We start from the raw sequence: 18,151 nt of genomic DNA on the forward strand, positions 1-18,151 counted from the left end.
AGGTCACCCCAGCAAGGTGAGCATTCAAGCATTTCTTCAAGGTATCCAGAGTAGGTGCTCGCACCACTTTTAGGGGGAGTCTGTTCCAGATTCTGGAGACTCATGCAGTAAAGAAATTTTTCCTTATGTCCTGTCTAAAATGGTCTTCCAGCAGAAGTCTGCTGGTTTGCTTCTAGTGTATCATTTCTCAGCCTGTGGGTCGAGACCCAAAAGTGGGTCCCAACCATATATGAAAGCGTTGCAAACAAACTTTAAAAATGGATTCTGATTTAAAACAGAAAACTGTGGGAAACGGTGGCTTGTCCCTTGCAGGTTTTCAGAGTTCCAGCATGCAAGGGGCTGCTTGGAGCCCCCCATGCCACCCCGGGGGGTGCCTGGGGGTGGGGGGCAGTGGGTCAGGAGTGAGGGGCACTGGGTTGGGACTGGCCATCATGGTGGGGTAGTTTTTAATATAATTCCTGTGAGGGCATTTGGTGCGTAGGGTGAGGTATATCGGGTACTGTGACGGATGTGAGTAGGATTCATGGATTCGAGTGGTTGTGGGGAATATTGACTGTGGTGCTGGCCGTAATTTTGTAGTAGTACAAAACATGAAGTGCCCTACCCAGTGTGGTTCAGTAGACTGGAGGCATGTGCGATAGTAGTGTTCAAGTACACAAAGGGCAAAGGTGTTAGAAATTCAGGAGCTCCGATTCTGGTTGGTTTTTGTTTTTCTCCCTTTATCCCGTTTCATTTTGGACAATATGTACTTTAGAAATTAACAGTCGACCTTTGCAAGACGTGATAGCTGGCTCCTCCAGTGCACGCCCACTGGAAGCCACCTGACTTTCTGGTTGATACTGCCAGAGTCCGAATAACACGCGTCTCTTACACTTGCACTCCTCATTTTGTTAGAAATATAGTGCATTGCATTTTGGACTGTTCTTATGGGCTTTGTACTAGAGCTTGGTTTAAAGTTGAAATGTAAAGTTTTCCAAGAGAGAGTTCTTTTAATGAGATGTTGTCTTAATCATGCAATCTCCAGCTCTGTTAAAAAAAAAGTTTAGCATACCGGTCAACCCACGTACTCAGTGCTGTGTAACGAGATGACCATCAGTCTTTCCAATCAAAATACCGACTCTGTGGAACTGGGATGCTGTTTACAAGATGGGCACAAATCAACTGACCATCCCAAAGATTGGTGACTTACGATTTCTTTTGTTCCAAAACTTGTAGGCATCATTTCTGGAAAGCATATGAGAAAGGAGGGTTGGCAAGTAGTTTTGGGGGAGGGAGGTTGTTTTTTAATGAAAACATAGCTCTTTGATCCTAAGTAAAAAAGCTGGATATATAGAGGCTTCAATCCTTTTTATTCAGCTAAGAGCCTTTCGTCTCTCGCCAAGTTTGTGTCCTTTTTGTAAAGGTAGCATTGCCATATTGGCTGAGCCCCAAACATCCATTTCATCCGTGCTCTTGTCTCTGAAAGCATCTAGCACCAGATGGTACCAGGGAAGCCATTATCATCAACAGATTATAAAATGAGGACGGGGGGAATCTTGTACACCATCCTCGGCGGGAAGTTTGGAAAAAGGAAACTTTTCAAGGACTGGTGAGTTGTCACAAAGGGACAAGACTTCTTCCTAGATGAACTTTTAAGCAGTCCAGTTGTTTGTGTCCAAAGTCCAGTCCCAGAAATCCTGGATCAGATGCAACTGTTGGATGCTACATTAAAAGGAGCTTTGTTGCAAGGGGGTTTTTTTTTTGAAACTGGTTGTTTCACGTATGCCGAAGCTTTGAATTCACAGTCATGGGCTGCTCTAAGTATTTATACAGGTTTTAAAAAATACCCTGAAGAGGTAAGTAAAGGCATTTATGGTGATGCTGATTTAGTAAAGCTGCAAGAAAAGCCGATTTGTGGTGATGGGGATTGATTTGGAGGACCTGTACTGAATGAAGGAGGCACCCGCTTCGGATGTATTGTGTGCCTTCAGGTACTCTGCAGGGTGCCTGAGGTTTGAAGAAGGAGATTTATCCCCGTGTAGACTGCAGCCCTTTGGAACCGCTCAAGCAAAGGGGGGTTAATTGGACATAAGTGATGCAAAAAGGCCATGTGTTGGCTTCCTCTGAGGGAGTGAATGCTCTTTCTTTGTCCAAACAGTGCTGCGTTATTGTGACTTTTTTTTTTAATTTTCAACAAATCCATGTGCTGTCTTTCAGTGATATGGCTGAGAGACTCATTTCTGTCCCTAGCCTTACACATAAATCGGTATAAGTTATTGGAAACAGGTTCAAATCTGTGCCACAACAGAGGTTCAGTGCACACAAACCGCTTTCAGAATGGCTGAAACCAGTTTAGGATAAACCTGATGGATGTAGTATCAGACTGAACCGATTTAAGTTAAATCGGTGTATTGAACTGCTGTACATCCCCTCCAGATTCAAGTTAACTCAGTCCCCCAGCACCCCAGGATGCTTTGCACCTCTCCCACAACCCCCGCCTCCCCCCCACAGGGGGGGTGGGCTAGCCTTGGCCTCAGCTGTCTGCTCCAGCCAAACATAGAGCCGTGCTCTAGCGCCCCCAGCTTCTGGCCTGGGCAGCTGCAGGCATGTGGTTGCATTTCCAGAATCAAATGTCTGTTTGCCTGCTCATCAGTTCAGTCCGTGCATTTTAGATTAACAAAGATTGAATTGATTCAGCCTTGGGCTTTTTGACTGTCTGTAGAGGACTGGTAAGGGTAATGGAGTCAGTGGTTCATCTCTAACCCAGTTTAGCAAGACAGACATTTGAAAAGTACATGAACATGTTGCATTTCCCTTTGCTGTGGCTGCATCAGGGATTTTTGCCTGGAGGGTTTCCACTATAGAAGCATTCACTGTTGTTAAAATTGCCAGGAAAAAGAAAAGACATTACAGGATCTATACTGTAATTTAAGTGCTGTTACCTAGTGGGGTTAACCTTGAAGTGTTTTAAGTAATATTCTCTTCCTAGATGATCACTCCTGGCCTGGGAGGTATGCAGGGCCTGTGGTTCAGAAACTAGCAGCAGAATTTACTGCCATCACTGCCATATCCATGAGGGGATTGTGGAATGGGGAATTCATGATAAGGGAGATTTGAAATCCCTGCGCTGCTGCTTAGGACAGATTCAGAGAAATCCCCGAATGGCACAGAGCTAAAAATACAGTTGGGCTGCATCAATTGAATGCACTTTGAAAAACAGATAATATACCTGATAATAAATGACGTTTGTTAATGCTTCAGCACTTAGAGCCAATTTATGCAGATTATGGGTGTCGGAGATTCATTTTAATATCATTTTCTTTTACTTGAACTCATTCAATGCGAATCCTCTTATTTGGTTTTGTAAAGCAGCTTCTTCCTCTAGGGCCTTGCAGGGAGGGGTGTGGGGGCTGCCTTTTCCTACCCCTGGCATTTTATTCTGGGATACACTTATGTTTCCCGGTCAACAGGAAAACAGCAGCAGCAAACCCTGCTCGTATATAGAGAAGAGCGTTTTAACTTCTTTCTGTAAAGATTATGTTGAGATTGAGCACAGGCACATTAAAGCAAGATAAAAAGGTAACCAATCTTGCCTGCTGCCTTGGCCACAATGTTCTATCGCCCCTAATGATTCTGATAAAGTGCAATTCTAGAAGAGACTGTTGCCTCTTAATTTCAGGATGGATGGACACCTCAGGATATATGTGGTGCTACGCTGTGAATCTGAATGGAGAATTTATTATTTCAAGGACTCCATACTCAAATGAGCTACTAATGAAAGCGCATCAGACTCCTGAAACAAAGCAGAGACTGGAACAGGTTTGACAGTCACCTTGAAGGTCACTTTAAAGTAAGAGCACACTGGTTTTTTTCCCTTCTTTCTTTCTTGCCTTTTTTCTTGCTTTGGGGGATTTATAGCTGTTCCTTATCAAAAGGCAGCGAGCTCGCATAGGATCTTGCCAAGTTTAATCAACCAAACGAGTTAGAATTGCAGCTAAATTCTATCGGCACTAAATTGAGCTACCGCCATTTTTTGGTTTCTACGTAAGCTGCTTTTTGTTTACTTTCTTGGAGGACGTGCTGCTGAATCCAGTTCCACAGTAAAATAAAATGACCCTCATGCCGTTATAACTAAGGCAAGAATACACTCTTTCCGGAAGAAATTCTGATCTGTGCAGGGAGAGATGTACATAAAATGGGGGGGAGAGATGGGAGGGGGAAGGTCACTGCACCCAGAACGACTGTTCCCCTCAGTGTGTTTTGTTTGCATTTTAATTTTCATTTTAAGGTCATATGACTCAGTGCACAATAGTGCCCCTACTTTGTTTTGCCAGCAAGTAATTAGATTTGATATTCTATCTCACAATTAATTCTTCGTGCTTACAGCTCTGCTCAGTTTTACTTTGCAGTATTCATTAAGTTATTAGCACATTTTATGATACAGAAAATTGCTAAAATCATACATTCCCTTCCGTTGGGTGGACTTGGAGTAGTTTGTATCAGTCCAGTGGACACAAGAGAAATATATTTAAAACAAATGTATTTTTTCTTCCAGTTCTGTGCATCATTGTACTGTTAAGTTGACTTGCAGTGTTTGTTTAGCTGGTATTTATCCATTTATTTTTCCATTTATTAAATATAGGCGATTAAAACATGGTGTCGACAGTTGGACATATTTCCAAGCCAATGGAAAGCTGTCATTGGATTGCAGGTGCCTCAGTGTAATTTTTAGACAGTTTCACGTGGTTAAGAAAGTTTTTTTTCTCTCAAATTGGTCAATTAATAAATCTATGATTTCATACTTTCTTCTTTTACAAGAGAACTGCTACTAAACTATATCTCAACACCATAGGCAGAGGGAGAAAAAATAATTTAAGGGGGCTAAGCAGGTAAGTCTGTGGGGGGTGCAGATCGAGGCCCCTGTGGTGAGGGAGGGAACGGGGCACAGATGGGACCCGGTCACCCCAGTCCCTGCTCCTGCCTGTGCCCCACTCCGCCTCTCACCGCTGGAGCCTCAGTCTGTGTCGTCTGTTCCCCCGGCCCCCCCCCCCCACACGGAAGTGAGGGAGGGAGTAGGTCTGAGCAGGTAAATCGTGGGGGGGAGATTGGCTTTTCCTGGTGGTGGGGTTGGGCTGAACTGTACTCGGGGTGGGTGGCTACAGTGAATTTTGGGGTGGCTGTAAATTCCCCTTCAGCAGTGCCACTGCCTGTCCCAAGCACTGCTGGCACAACCCTCCCCTGCCACAGGGAGAGCCCTCACCCCAAGTGCAGATCCTGGGCACATGACCCCCATGCTTCCCCAGGAGCCGTGCCCCTGGGTGAGCCACTCACGGCTCTGTCCTTATGCCTGCCGCGGCTGTGCAGCAGCTCCCCCAGCCCCACTCCCTCCCTCACCCCTGCGTGCGCCCCTCCCCAGCCCCGCTGGAAGCCCTCGGCTGTCCTGCGTTCGAGGGGTCTGCGCCCCTTTAGCCCCCGCTTCTGCCCTCCCCTGTGCTCAACACTGAAACGCCAATAAAAAATGTTTGGGTTTTTTTGTGAGCGTTGCTTCACCACTGAAATGCTCTAAAGAGTCTGACTCCAGAAGAGCCATAAACTTGAAGTGACATTTTACAAGTGATGCATCTGGGAAATGTGAATAGGATGCAAGTAGGATCCAGGGAGCATGAAGTATTTAAAGCCACAAAACATGAAGGATTTTAAGCTCTGCTCTTAGTTGACAAATGCTAGTGCAGAGCAAGAGATCAAACTGTCTTGGGTTTTTCCCCAGGAGCAAGTATACATGGTGCGCCAGTCGTAGTAGAGATTCTGATTACCCAACGTTTCCGTGATCAGAGTTTTATAACCTGATTTCTCTAATTTAAAAAAGATCCCCACTTCTCAGGTTAAAAAATGCAACCCAACATCCACATTTTTCTGTGATTTTTAAAATGAAACACCACTAGGTCTTGGTCTGAGGCAGGGGTAGGCAAAATGCAGCCCACAGGCCAGATGTGGCCTACCAGGCCATTCTGTCGGGCCTGCAGGGCCCCTAAAAAATTTAGAAAATTAATAGTTATCTGTCCCTGGGCTGCCTGTCATGCAGCCCTCGATGGCTTGCCAAAACTCAGTAAGCGGCCCTCTGGCCAAAATAATTACCCGCCCCTGGTCTAGGGTCTTTTATAAAGTCCTTGTGCACTTGTAAACTTTTAATAACTTTATGAAGACCCAGTATAGAGAGAGAGAGAGAGCTAGCTAGATGTAGATTGACCTCTTTCGATATGAGTGGTGTTTCATTTTAAGTGCAAAAAAATGTGGATTTTGGGTTACTTTTTTAAATCTGAAAATTGGGGATATTTTTAAATGGGAGAAATCCAGGATCTGTGCCTATCAGAAACGGTGCTCAGGGGAAGGTGCTCCTTTGTTTTTCGTCAGGGGGCAGTGAAGTAGACAACTAAATGTATGTGCTCCTAAATATATCTGCTTTATACCTTTTGTGTTTGCAGCATGTATCTCTGTGCAGTTAGGATGTCGTAGGCATGTTAATTAATTTAATCTTGGTACAACCATTATCTGGGTCTCAAAGAAAAGGCTTACTGGAGGGTAATCATGAAGGCATAACTGAGGGTGAGGTGAGCATATAAGTGAAGTGATTATATTAGCCCTTCCACTTGGCAGACATGATTTGGGATCACATTTAATTGTGAAACAAATGTACAAAATCTGAAACAAACTCTCTTAAGCTCACGGTGGGTGGGGAGAAGCTTTTAACAGTGATCCAGACACCACTGCCTACTCTGGGTACCCTTGTGTTCAGGTGGAAAGTGTTTTAGCCACAGGGATGTGTGTAAGGTCAGAAGAAGGAATTTAAGACAAACTTAGACGCTTCTGAATCCAGACCCAAATTTAGCGACCAGTAGCTGGAGTTGAAAATCTGAAGGTGATTAACCGCCCAAGATTTGATCTGGGTACAATGCAGTCTGTCTGTCTGGTTTTTTTTTTTTTTCAAATGAAAGTAGCAAAATTTTTCAAATGGAATCACAATTCATTTAGTTCATTATTAATTGCTTAGATAGTCCAATTTGAGATAATTAATCCCCCAAAATGGACTTAATTATAATTGTCTAGATAGTCATTCTCCTGATGATGAATTCTAAAAATTGCAGTATCGTATTAACCTCTAAAAAAAACCCTTTTAAAAATATGCAGTTGAATAAAGTTCAGAGCATCCCGTGATCCATTAATGAAAACTAAAGTGCATTTTTGCAGGTGTAGCAATTACAGCTCAGTCACACTTCCTGCAGGTCAGTTGGTCCGTCAGTCAGGAAAACGCATCTCCAGAAAAGTCGCGCTGTGCAAAACAAGGTGGAACCTTACCATGAGTCTTCCTCTGTCATCGCATGTACTTTGGCTTCAGGAAGAATCGAAATTAAAATGCTCAAGTGAGATCAATGGACTTCACTGTCCTTGAAAATCTCATCTGTTTAGATGCTGCTATAGAAATCTAGGAGCTGGACTTGAGAGAGCGCATTTGAAAATTTGGTCCTTACTTCCAGGTAAATTCCTAAAATAGGAACAGGCATCATTTGAATTTGATTCATGGGTGCCAGGCGTCGGCACATGCACTGCTCTTTGCAGGACTGGAGCCTAAAAAGACAAGCAGATGGGTTGCAAGGCATGCTCTAGATGTGCAGAGGTGCTAGGTCCCAATGGCTCTGGATGTGCAATTATCCAGTCTAGTCACGGCTGTTCCCGCAGTCCCTTTAAACATGTTTGGATGCCAGGTACCAATGACGTAGTAGATGATGGTTTCTGCTTATAAAAATTGTAGCACCCATGCACCTATTCAGAACAAATATGCTTAGAATTTTTATTTATTTATGTATTTTTTAAGTCAGAAAACTAGAAATGGGAGCAGTTGCTATCTTAACTGTTTGGCTACTTCACAGTTCTCCCAGCATACTGTAAACAGCCTGGATTTGGGTTGAGCTTGCATATTCTTGTGGAGAGATGGCAAATGTGTGTGCATGCGCAGAGTTCTTTTTGTATTTTTTGCATAGGACACTGAGGATCTCTGAGAGCTATTTACTCCTTCCATTTTAAGATGAGTGCCATACGATTACCACCTGCAGATTGGTGGGGATGCTCAGATGATGAACCGTGTCCTTGTCTTCACTACGTCGCGGCCTGCCCCCATCAATCCTTCAGGTCTTTGCTATGTCCTCTCATTCTTGTAGACTGGAGAAAGTGAGAGAGGAGAAGGGGGAAACGTAAATCATAAAACAGACTTGGACTTTACATCAAAACCTGTACTTCTCACAAGGACTCTTGCACATGAAAGATTTCCTCGTTCTTTCTCCCCTCCACGTTTTTGCCCTTTCTTCTTCTTTCTTTTCCTAATCCTTTTTTTATTTTTTAAAATAAATAGAAATATTTATTTCCCTCCTCCCATTTCTCCTTTCTCTTGTTGAGGCTTTTGAATGAACTTATTGTTCCTGAAATGAAGTAGCTTTGGGGGCAGTATATATAAAACAACGACAATCCTATAATACCATGAGAAGGCTGAGGGGGTTTTTTTGTGTGTATTTTGAAATACCAGTTGCATCCTTTGTAGTATCAAGAAGTCAGGGCTTGACTTAATTGTCTATAAAAAGGTGCTTCGTTTTGGCTGTTGGATAAGAGTTTCTCTTCTTTCTGACTGGCTGGTGTTTGGTATCACCTGCTTTATTCTTCTTTAGCCTTGTAACATTGTAGTTTTATTTTTTGAGCAACAGAGAGACTGTCAAAGTAGATCATTTCACCATGCTCCAAAGTGAGCAAATCTGCAATTCTGGTTGTGGGAGACCTCCATTTTTTGTGTTCAAGTAACTATACCAGGCTTGCTGCAGTGGTATCTGAATAATGTGTGTATACCACGTGGATTTGCTTACTGCTCTTTTTCTATGGGTTGAAATTCAATTTATAATTCATTTAAAAATTATTTTGTTTAAGTTCAGAGTCTTCACCTTTTTGTGGTTGAAAGCAAGTCAGAAAGTTGTGGAATGGGAAGTTGTTTTTGGCTCCCACATTTAATGAGCTCTGCGGTCTTGCATGAATCCCTAGCAAAAACATAATTTAGCCTCAGGATAGAGATTGCCATTGAGCCAGAGGAGCTGATGGTGGAAGTCCTGGCCCGTAGGAGATGATGTCACTTTTCATGCTCTAGGACAGGATTCCTGGAGTCCGGTGTCTTTTTTGAGGTGACCATTTCTTACAGTTCCCTTTTATCAGGAGAGCAGCTTTCTTCTTGCATGGGTGCGGGGCAGTGCTTCGAGATCACAAATAACAGTGCAGAGGAGAATGAGACCCCCGTTTTGAAGACAGGTATGGAATCGACAGTCTTCACACACAGATATGGGGGAAAATTGATGGGTTAAGTTTTACTTTCATAATCGTTAGAAATCCGCTAGTCTTACCTGGACGGCTGTGTTCGTTAACAGCAGTAGCATGGCATACAAGGCTGCGCAGGCCTTGCTTACCCATCAGCACCAAAAATAAGGTTTCTGTTGAAACTGGTATTAAATCAGTCCCTAGCTCCAATTGTGGTTTCAGGGACTTTCACAGTGCAAAGCACCAAACCAAGCGTCCAGCTCTGGTTGAGGCAATTGGAAATGTTATCAAATAGAAGCAGCGTCATACTTGAAGCAGGTGGGTGGAAGGGCAGTGACTCTACTCAACATACCTTGAGTTCCTCCCCAGATTTGTGATACAGCACCCAAACCCACAAAATGGGATGCCTGGTTAGATGAAGTGAGCCGCTCGCTGCTTCGTGCCAGGCTGATGTACTGCAGCTCTCAGATTTCCTCACATACTTATTGCCGTGGCGGATTCCCGAATCGAAATGCAGCTGACACGGTTCTACTGAATGCATAGTGGTAGGGTGACCCCGTTCAACTTGATTTTAGTCCATTTTCTAAGTTTAATGACAGTCGAATGCTATGCTGCCAAGTCACAGTCCTGCACGTTATAACAGTCTTTACAAAAATCAGTTTGTGTAACACATTTGAGTAAATGTTTGTTACAGACTAAATTTTCTGCATGGCATGCATGGACTGAACTGCAAAGTGAGAAAATATTGAAATGTACTTTCATTTTCCTTGTTTCCTTGAAAAAGAACAGGGTAGATGAATATTCATTTTTTCTGTTGCACTTTGAGCATAATAATGCATTAGACTTCAGTCTTGGATTCAAAAAAATTAAATCAGGAGTTAATTCTGTAGTTATTTATGGGTAATTGAGTTTTTATGTGAAGTGTGTAGCATCTCTTGAAATGTAATAAGTGTGGTCAATTTTAAAGAAAAGGCAATGAAAGAGGAGAACAAAAAAAAATCCAGGCCAGTGTAAATACTCTTTAAAAACCATAACACGGTCTTCATTTCCTCTGCAGGCATAACTATTATTACAGCTCAAATGGCAGGAACTGTAATCACAGCATCGCAAAGAGTTCAATAAATATGAAGATGACGTTACAGAGCAAGAACTGCAGTCTCCCAAAAAAAATAAATTCCTCCCCAAAACATGGTAGAGCTGCAGGCGTGTGTGAATGAGTTGAGTGCATTGACCCTTCCAAGAACATTATAATTTTAGGGTGCAAAGGGGATCATATCTGCATGGATGTTGGTAGTGAACCAGTCCAATGTGGGGGAGGAGTGGGAAATGGTTTGCTGTTTCCCAAGACAAAGTACAAAGGGCTCGGAAAACTAAGATGGTGGGGGGAAAGATTCAGGAAGGGCAGGGTTAAAATTTTTACTTGCTGAAGGCCCGCCTGAATCAGCAGTCCATGCGCCCTTTGGAGCAGTGGTGTATTCTCAGCTCTTAATCTTGTGTGGACTAGCATGCACCTTTATCGCACTTGGGGTGCAAGCGACTGATGCCATCCATAGACCAGGTGCTGTGACCATAGCTTCTTCACAAGGTGCCCAGGGACCTCATTTCAGTTTGGAAACCACTGGGCTTTACGTATTAACCAGCCCTTGCTGTATGTGCTGAACCTTCCCGTACAGTGCTAGTCCCTCCAAGATATTTATTATAGGTACAGGCTGCCCTTCCCAACAGCAGCTCAGGGCAGCTTACAGCAAGAGAGCAAAATGTGTTATGAACCGAGACCTCACAAGAGCACCGAGATGATCCAGACGGAGGCTTTGGTGGGTCTCAGCAGGAAGCGGGTTCCAGAATGCCTGCTGCGAATGACCTCCCCTCTGTTTTTGCTGAGCAAATTTGGCACATGAGGAGCTGTGGGAGGTTGCCCCTGGCTGACTTTGGGGGTTGCGGTGGGCATAAAGGAGAAGGATAGGGCTTTGATGTTTTCTTAATTACTCTCCTCAATTCCATAGTGCCTTTACTTATGGGTTACAAAGCACTTCCAGAGGCAGGTGGGTGTTTTCCTTCCCGCTCTTACAGTCAAGTTTAGGGCGTGGAGAAGGGAAGAGACCTGACAAGGCCAAGGAGGTGGTTGCACAGTCTGTATCAGGAAGCAGGACTTGTGACTTATGGTCTTGGGCACAGTCCTGCATAGCTGCTTGCAGGGCACAGCATTTCAGTAAAGTGACATCACTATTCGCCAGAGTAGCCAGGCTGTATACGGAGCATATTTCTTAGGAGGGCAAACTTATTATGTGCTGGATATGAAAGCAATAGAAGAACTGGTCTGAACAAACACTCCCTGAATTAAATAAGAAACCTGTGAAGAAGGCTTGAAATGAAGATTGCAAAAGCAAGGATAATGTTGGATATGTTTAAGTTTCTAATATCTGTTAAACAATTGTCCTGAATAACATGAGAATTTTTTATATGAATGTAATAAAAGGAGCTGGAGTTTCCTGATGGCATCTTACTAACAGTAGTGAACAGATTGGATTTCCATAATGCTTTTCACAGAGTAGAACATCCTGAAGTGCTTTGCAAAGCATTTAATTACCTGTACTGCAGTGGCTGCACTTTGCTGGCCTAGCACTACAGGCAGTATCCATGAACGCAGATTCTGTGCCTTTTTCTGAGTAGCAAAATTGGAAATCTTTCATCTTCCAACTTAGACTCCTCAAAGGTCAATACAACTCGGGCTGTTTTGTAGCATTCAACAATGCCTTTGCATTCCTGAATCTACAATACCTATTTTAATGAGGTGGGGAAGAAACATGATGCTATGGATCAGAAAAGGATACTGAAAGTTCTTGAAAGGCTAACAAAGGCCCATGTAGAAAACACAGTTCTTCTCTAATACCTTTACTACTTCATGCTTTCTGTCTAATTGGTCAATGGAAAAATGGTATGATAATGGCTGTGTAGGGCAGTGGAGAAGCCAGTGTGGTCTCAGGGGGGTGTGGGGGGAGGCAATCTCAAAGCCTTACTTCTTGACAAAATAGGCAAATTAGCTAAGATATCCCCTCCTCCCCTTTTTTTTGTTTTTAACTGCCCGAGCAATCTTTACCTTTTGGACAACCACAGTGCCTGGACAGTAGCATTCAGCAGTTCACTGCCACTGTAGCACAGGTATGATGCTCAGTAGACGGTTGCATGCTTGCACAAAGTGCTCTGCCATAATGCAGTGGCACCCAAAGCTGAGGGTAACCCCAGCCGAGCCACATTGATGCCAGAAATTAAAAAGGGGGCAAATGACAATGTCTCCCGAATAGGATTTTCTAGCTCAGATTAGTCAACCAAATAAAAAAAAATCTTCTTTTTTTTTTTTTAATGTATGATTTATAGGGGTCTGCTTAAATCTACTTCAATTAAATTTTTAGGGGTTGGTCCTGACATAAATAGCAATTCCATGGATATTTCCTGATGTGCTTTGGTGGCCCTGCCCCTCAGTGTTGATTGGCGGAGGAGGAACACGGGGGCGTCCACCCTCTTGTCTGCTGCCCTTTGTGTGGTCGTGGCCCTCAGCCCTGATCTGCAGGGAGAAGGGGGACAACGGCATGGCCGGCATCGTGTCTGCTGCCCTTCGTGCCGCCCTGTCAGCCATGCCTCCTCCGGGGCGGGCCGTGAGGCTGGGCCACAGCAGAAGCAAGGACTCCTGGCTCCCCCTGGGAAGCCAGCATTTTATTACGCTGGGGGGTTTTTTAAGTTTATTTTGCAGGTAATCCCAGGTCACAAATTGAGTAGACCCTTAATTATCCCATTTTGGATCTTAAAACTCCTGTTTGTAAGGTCATTGTCTCAGCCTTGGGCTTAAACTGTTTCAAATATTATTGAATGAAAATTGTTCATTTTATTGATCTTCATGTTGAAATGTATATTATATGTACACGAAATTTGGCACAGTTGTCCCCGCTTTGCAACATCTAGCCTTTTTCCTCTGAAGTCTTAAGTGTGTGCACAGTGAAACCTCAGTTGTGCAGAAAAGGCCTGCGAGTCTGCTATGAGATAACTACACAAACAGGTTTGTCAGCCACCACTGGCATAATGCTCCATCGTGACAACTTTTAAAACCTTTCCATGCATAAAATCCGATCTAGTCAGTTAAATGAAATATTTATGGGAAAGAGATGGAATCGGCAAACACTGTATTAGGCATTCAGCAGTGTAGTTATGGCTTCAAGGGACAGCTTATTGGTCATGTGCTATGGGTGAAAAAGTGTTGCCTAATGAATGACAGTTTGCTGGGAAAAAAATGCACATAATATTTTATGCTCGCAATGCTGGGTTCACACTAGCCAGCCAAGTGCTAGAGGAGAAACAGGACCTGGTTCCTGAGGAGAATGAAAGATTCATCTGTGCTGCATTTCCCTAAATGCTTCTGTTTATTTATATTTATTCTCCTAATTTCAAGTCTCCTGAAGAAATTGGGCAAGTGCCACCACTAAATTACCATTGTGCTTTTTAATATTAAATAGTTTCTTAATGTCTGTGGGTCAGGGACTGCACATCTGTTAGGTGCTACATTATATTGACTAGTACATTGTTATAGTAAGCAAAATGAAGGGAGTAGTAATTCTGCAAGGTGGTTTTAATGGGACAGCTGGCAGAGGAAGGCACTATAATGCATAGGACTGGCAGAATCGGGGTTAATTTGATAATTATGTACCCATCCCATTTGTGTGGGATGCACGTGTGTGTGTGTGTGTATGTATGCGCATGCATATATATGCATCCCACACAAATGAGATCTATATATCTAGATAGATAGATATGCATAGGGCATATCCAGGAGGAGAATTAACTTGCTCACTCTAATAAATACGGAGTTCATCAGTAAATAATGTGGGCAATCTGTCGGAGAAGGGCGCATGCAGTTTGAGAAGCCACGAGGGTTTACCCGAGTTACTTGTGACGGGATTGAACCAAGCATGAGAGATGTGCTGAGACAGCTAGCATGGGTCTCTTCCTTTTGGTCCTGTGCAGATAACAAGACACTGAAAGAAATGGGATGAAACATTCACCCCAGTCTGATAACATTTTATCATATGCTTGTGCAGTGTGCTGCAGTGAATTCCAAGTAACATACTCGATAATCTACAGTAGTATAATATGTGCTATCAGTAGAGCCTGGTGCAGGGGCAGACCTTTTCCCATTAAAATATACTTGAACAGCCTGTACAATTCTTTTCTCCTTAACAGGCTCCTAAAAAGCCATACAACCCATGCCTCCCTGCCAGGATATGGGACTAAGAAAACCACAATGAAGAGCACTATAAAATTGAGGAATAGTCTTTCTTTCCACGATGACTCTGTCTCCTCTGTTGAGGGTTCTTTGGCTAGTTAATGGCATGATGTGCGATTGGGCCTAAAATCCTTATTTTTGCCCTTAAACATCATGGACCAAATGCCCAGTGGACTTAGAGTGGTCTCATTCTTGTATAAAAACATGGTATGCATCACAGCTCAAGTCAGCATTTAGCACTTGATTCAGGTGCTCTTAGACTGGTTTTAGTGAGTCTGTTTGCATAGTTATTCAGCGTGAGGAAAGGTAGCAGAATTTTGTCCTTTTTTCTGTTTAGTAAATGGGGAAGCAAAAAAGTAGTGGTGAATTGTGTACAATATTCAATCTTTCCTCGGGGTGCATCTCTAATTAAATGTCTCTTGCTTTAAAATTAATGGAAATGAAGCAGAGATGCATGTAATCTATATACCCTTTAATACTAACTACAACTTATCTAATCGGGAACATTTACCTCTAAATCCCTTAAAGCTCTGCAGAAAGGTTTTAGTGGCATTTTTATTCTTAAGCAGCAATTGCCAAACTTGTATAAAAGAAAATTCTTATCTGGAATATTAGCTTATTTTGTGCTGAGAGTTGCAGTTTTTGCTCTTCTTATTTCGATAAGCTTGCACTGCTCTTCCTGTGTAGAAGAAAGATACGTTTATTTAGTCCTTAAATATTTAAGGAAACCCGATTGACCTTTCTAATGGAAATCAGAACGTCTGTTCCTTGGAACATCAGATGAATGAGAAATAAAAGGATCATGTATTTCATATGCTTAATTAGGAGCTTAATATTTTAATGTGCTATTCCTTTGTGTTATCATCTATCAGTCCTAAATTAATTGGTATCATCCATATAAAGGAAATGACTTATTTGGATATGCTTATTTTATACATAGTTAATGAGTCATTACATATAAGCCAAAAAGGGATAATGTGGTAATATCCCATAAGTACCTGGAGATAATTAAGTTAATGTAGAGAAAGAGGAGGGATCATATTCTGTAGTCAGTGTGGGGAGAAAGTAGTTATGTTAGAGTACATACTTTGCTGTGACCAGCCAAAGAAATGATGAAATTATCATCAGTAGAAGTGGTGGTTTTTTTCATCGCAGTTTTTGTTGTTGTTGTTGTTAATTGCGTAATATCCTTTACACTGAATTGCGTTCAGCACTGGCTTCACGTATTTCAAGACCAAAGCCAAATATTCATTTTTATGGTAAACCTTCTGTATACATTGAATGAAGTTAGGCTCCTGTGTAACCAGTAGTACTGTGGTCACATAACCAAAAACTATATCATGATATATGTGCCCTGGAAGGTACATTTTAAATAGCACAGGCACCTCTTATTCTGGCCTTTCTTAAATTTCAGAGGCTCACCTTTGCAATCTTAGGGCTTTGCTACATGGTAATTTTAGGCAGCTCCTGGAGGCTTTAACCCCTGGATTGGCCACATGTTAAGTGGCTTAAAGGATTTATGTGGCTCAGTTATACCACACTAGGGCAGGATTCTCTCTGATCTGTATAACCTTGCTCCTGATCCATTAAGGTGTGGCCACTCTCCACAGCTGTGCTACTCAAATTGAAGTCCTCCAGTATCCCAGGATGCAGTGTCCCTCCTCCACATTGTGTTTCTGCACACAGTGGAAGGTGGTGACAGCTTGGTCAAGGCTGGCAGGGAGCAAGAGGGGAGTAATGTAGAAGGCTGGAGCTGGTGTGCCAGGATGCTCTTGCAGGGCAGGCAGAGTGTAACCCAGCACAAGAGAAAGGGGAAAGACGCTTGAGAGGGTGCCAGAGATGCGGAGGGCACTGTGCAGGGGGGCTCTGGTGCTGGCTCTTCTGCCTGGCCCACCAAGGCGATGACAACTCCATCACTGCTTGGCCTGGAAGCATTGCGCCATGCTGCTCTGCTGGTTACCTCCTGCAGCACCATGCCATGGCTGGGAGTATTAGCAGCCTTGTGTGGGGAGGAAGAGGAGAGGAAGGCTCTCCGTCACGGTGAGCCACTAGCATGCTGCCTGCACTGGGCTGCAGGGGAGGCAAGTGGCAATGACAGTTGCATGTTTCTGCCCCAACCCACACCTCACATCCCTGGCCATAGAGCAGGGATAGAAGGCTGTCCTGGCTCACTGGCCCTGCTCACCAGGCCTCCGGTGGGAAGTCGCAGCTGTGCAGGTGGGAGATGGCAAAGATTTTTAGCCTTAAGGTGTGACTGCTCCAAACTCCAGGCCAGCACCAAGCTGATTAACACTTGAGCAGCTTACAGCATAAGGGGTAACAAGGCCCTTTAATAACATTTTCCTTTCCAAAGTCCCTCTAACCATTAGTGTACTTTGGAGTTGCTGCAGGGTTTGCCCAACGTAGTTTATGTTGCTTCATGCTGTGCCCCGCTTTTCCACAAGGGTTCTGGGGAGTTTGCCGTCACCTTCCTTCTTTAAGACAAACGCCCTTGCTGTTTAGAGCCCACCCTACTGGTTCTCCATCAGTAATTGCACGAGCTTTCTATCTTGCTCCATTCTCTTTTTTTCCATTGAACCTATTACTGACCTTATCTTGCTATCAACAAAAACAACTCCTACCCTGCCCAGTACATACTTCTGCTGCTTATTATCGACCTCATTATACACTGTGCATCCACGCAGCATGTTCTGACTGATACCATCTTTCCCTTTGCTTACCACTCCTCCTATAAAGTGACAATGGGGAGTAAGAAAGAGCCCAGAACGCAGCAAGTCTTTTAGCTGTGCATTCCTGTCTGTCTCTCTGTGCCTACCTATGGCAGTCTCTACTGGGAGCTATGCCCACTCCTTGCACGTTCTTTCTGTGTACGCTCTTTTGGGGATAGATATGATCTCCTCTCGTTTTTTCCTATTGCACCAGGCCCTGTAGGGCGGCTTGCCTGATTAGGGCATGTGGGCACTACTGTATTACAAACAATAAATAAAAGCAAGCATTGAGGATAGCAGTTCCTTATATTTTTTTGTGTGTTATGGTGGTACCCAAAGACAAACTGAGCGTGAAGCCCATTATGGCAGAGTTGGGACACAGCGGGCACATCTATAAGTTCATTAATGTGCTTTAATTTACTGCGCATTTAGTTTAGTACTTCCTTAAACTGTGCATCTAGTTAGCACTAGCCTGTGCACAGTTATTTTGTGATGCTTACTGTACATTAGCCTAATAACACTGTGCTGCAGTAGGCTATTAGTGTGCTTTTTGCCCACCATGCTACTGTGCAGTGTTATTAAGCTAATGCGCAGTAAACTTCTTGTGTAGATGTGCCCATAGTAAACCACAGCACAGACAACGTAGATGTTCATAGACAGGGCATGAAATGAGTAAGGGAAAGGGATCTGACATACAAACAGAGCGACCAAGCTGTTTTCCATTGTCCTTAGTGAAGAAAAATATATTATGTCCATCTTAGCTAACTGCTCAGATGTTTACCTGGTCCCTGTCACCATAGTGCAGGCACTCCTCACTTAACGTCATCCCGCTTAACGTTGTTTCATT

At 43.4% G+C, this 18,151-nt stretch overlaps 1 protein-coding gene across 3 annotated transcripts in view; it reads left to right on the top strand.

The window, feature by feature from the left end:
* The window catches only part of LOC149860434 (leucine-rich repeat and fibronectin type III domain-containing protein 1-like protein), a 172,118-nt gene that overhangs the window by 68,708 nt on the left and 85,259 nt on the right, over positions 1 to 18,151 (top strand). For 2 of the 3 annotated variants that reach the window (XM_090053270.1, XM_090053269.1), the window contains exon 2: positions 3,659 to 3,829. The exons of the other annotated variant lie outside the window; for it this stretch is intronic. The gene's annotated coding sequence lies outside the window, so the exon portion shown is untranslated. The remainder of the gene's footprint in view (positions 1 to 3,658; positions 3,830 to 18,151) is intronic. 3 annotated transcript variants of the gene reach the window in all.

Source organism: Crocodylus siamensis, chromosome 6, assembly GCF_052110815.1.
Source record: "Crocodylus siamensis isolate JL-2025a chromosome 6, ASM5211081v1, whole genome shotgun sequence".
Taxonomy (NCBI): Eukaryota; Metazoa; Chordata; order Crocodylia; family Crocodylidae; genus Crocodylus; species Crocodylus siamensis.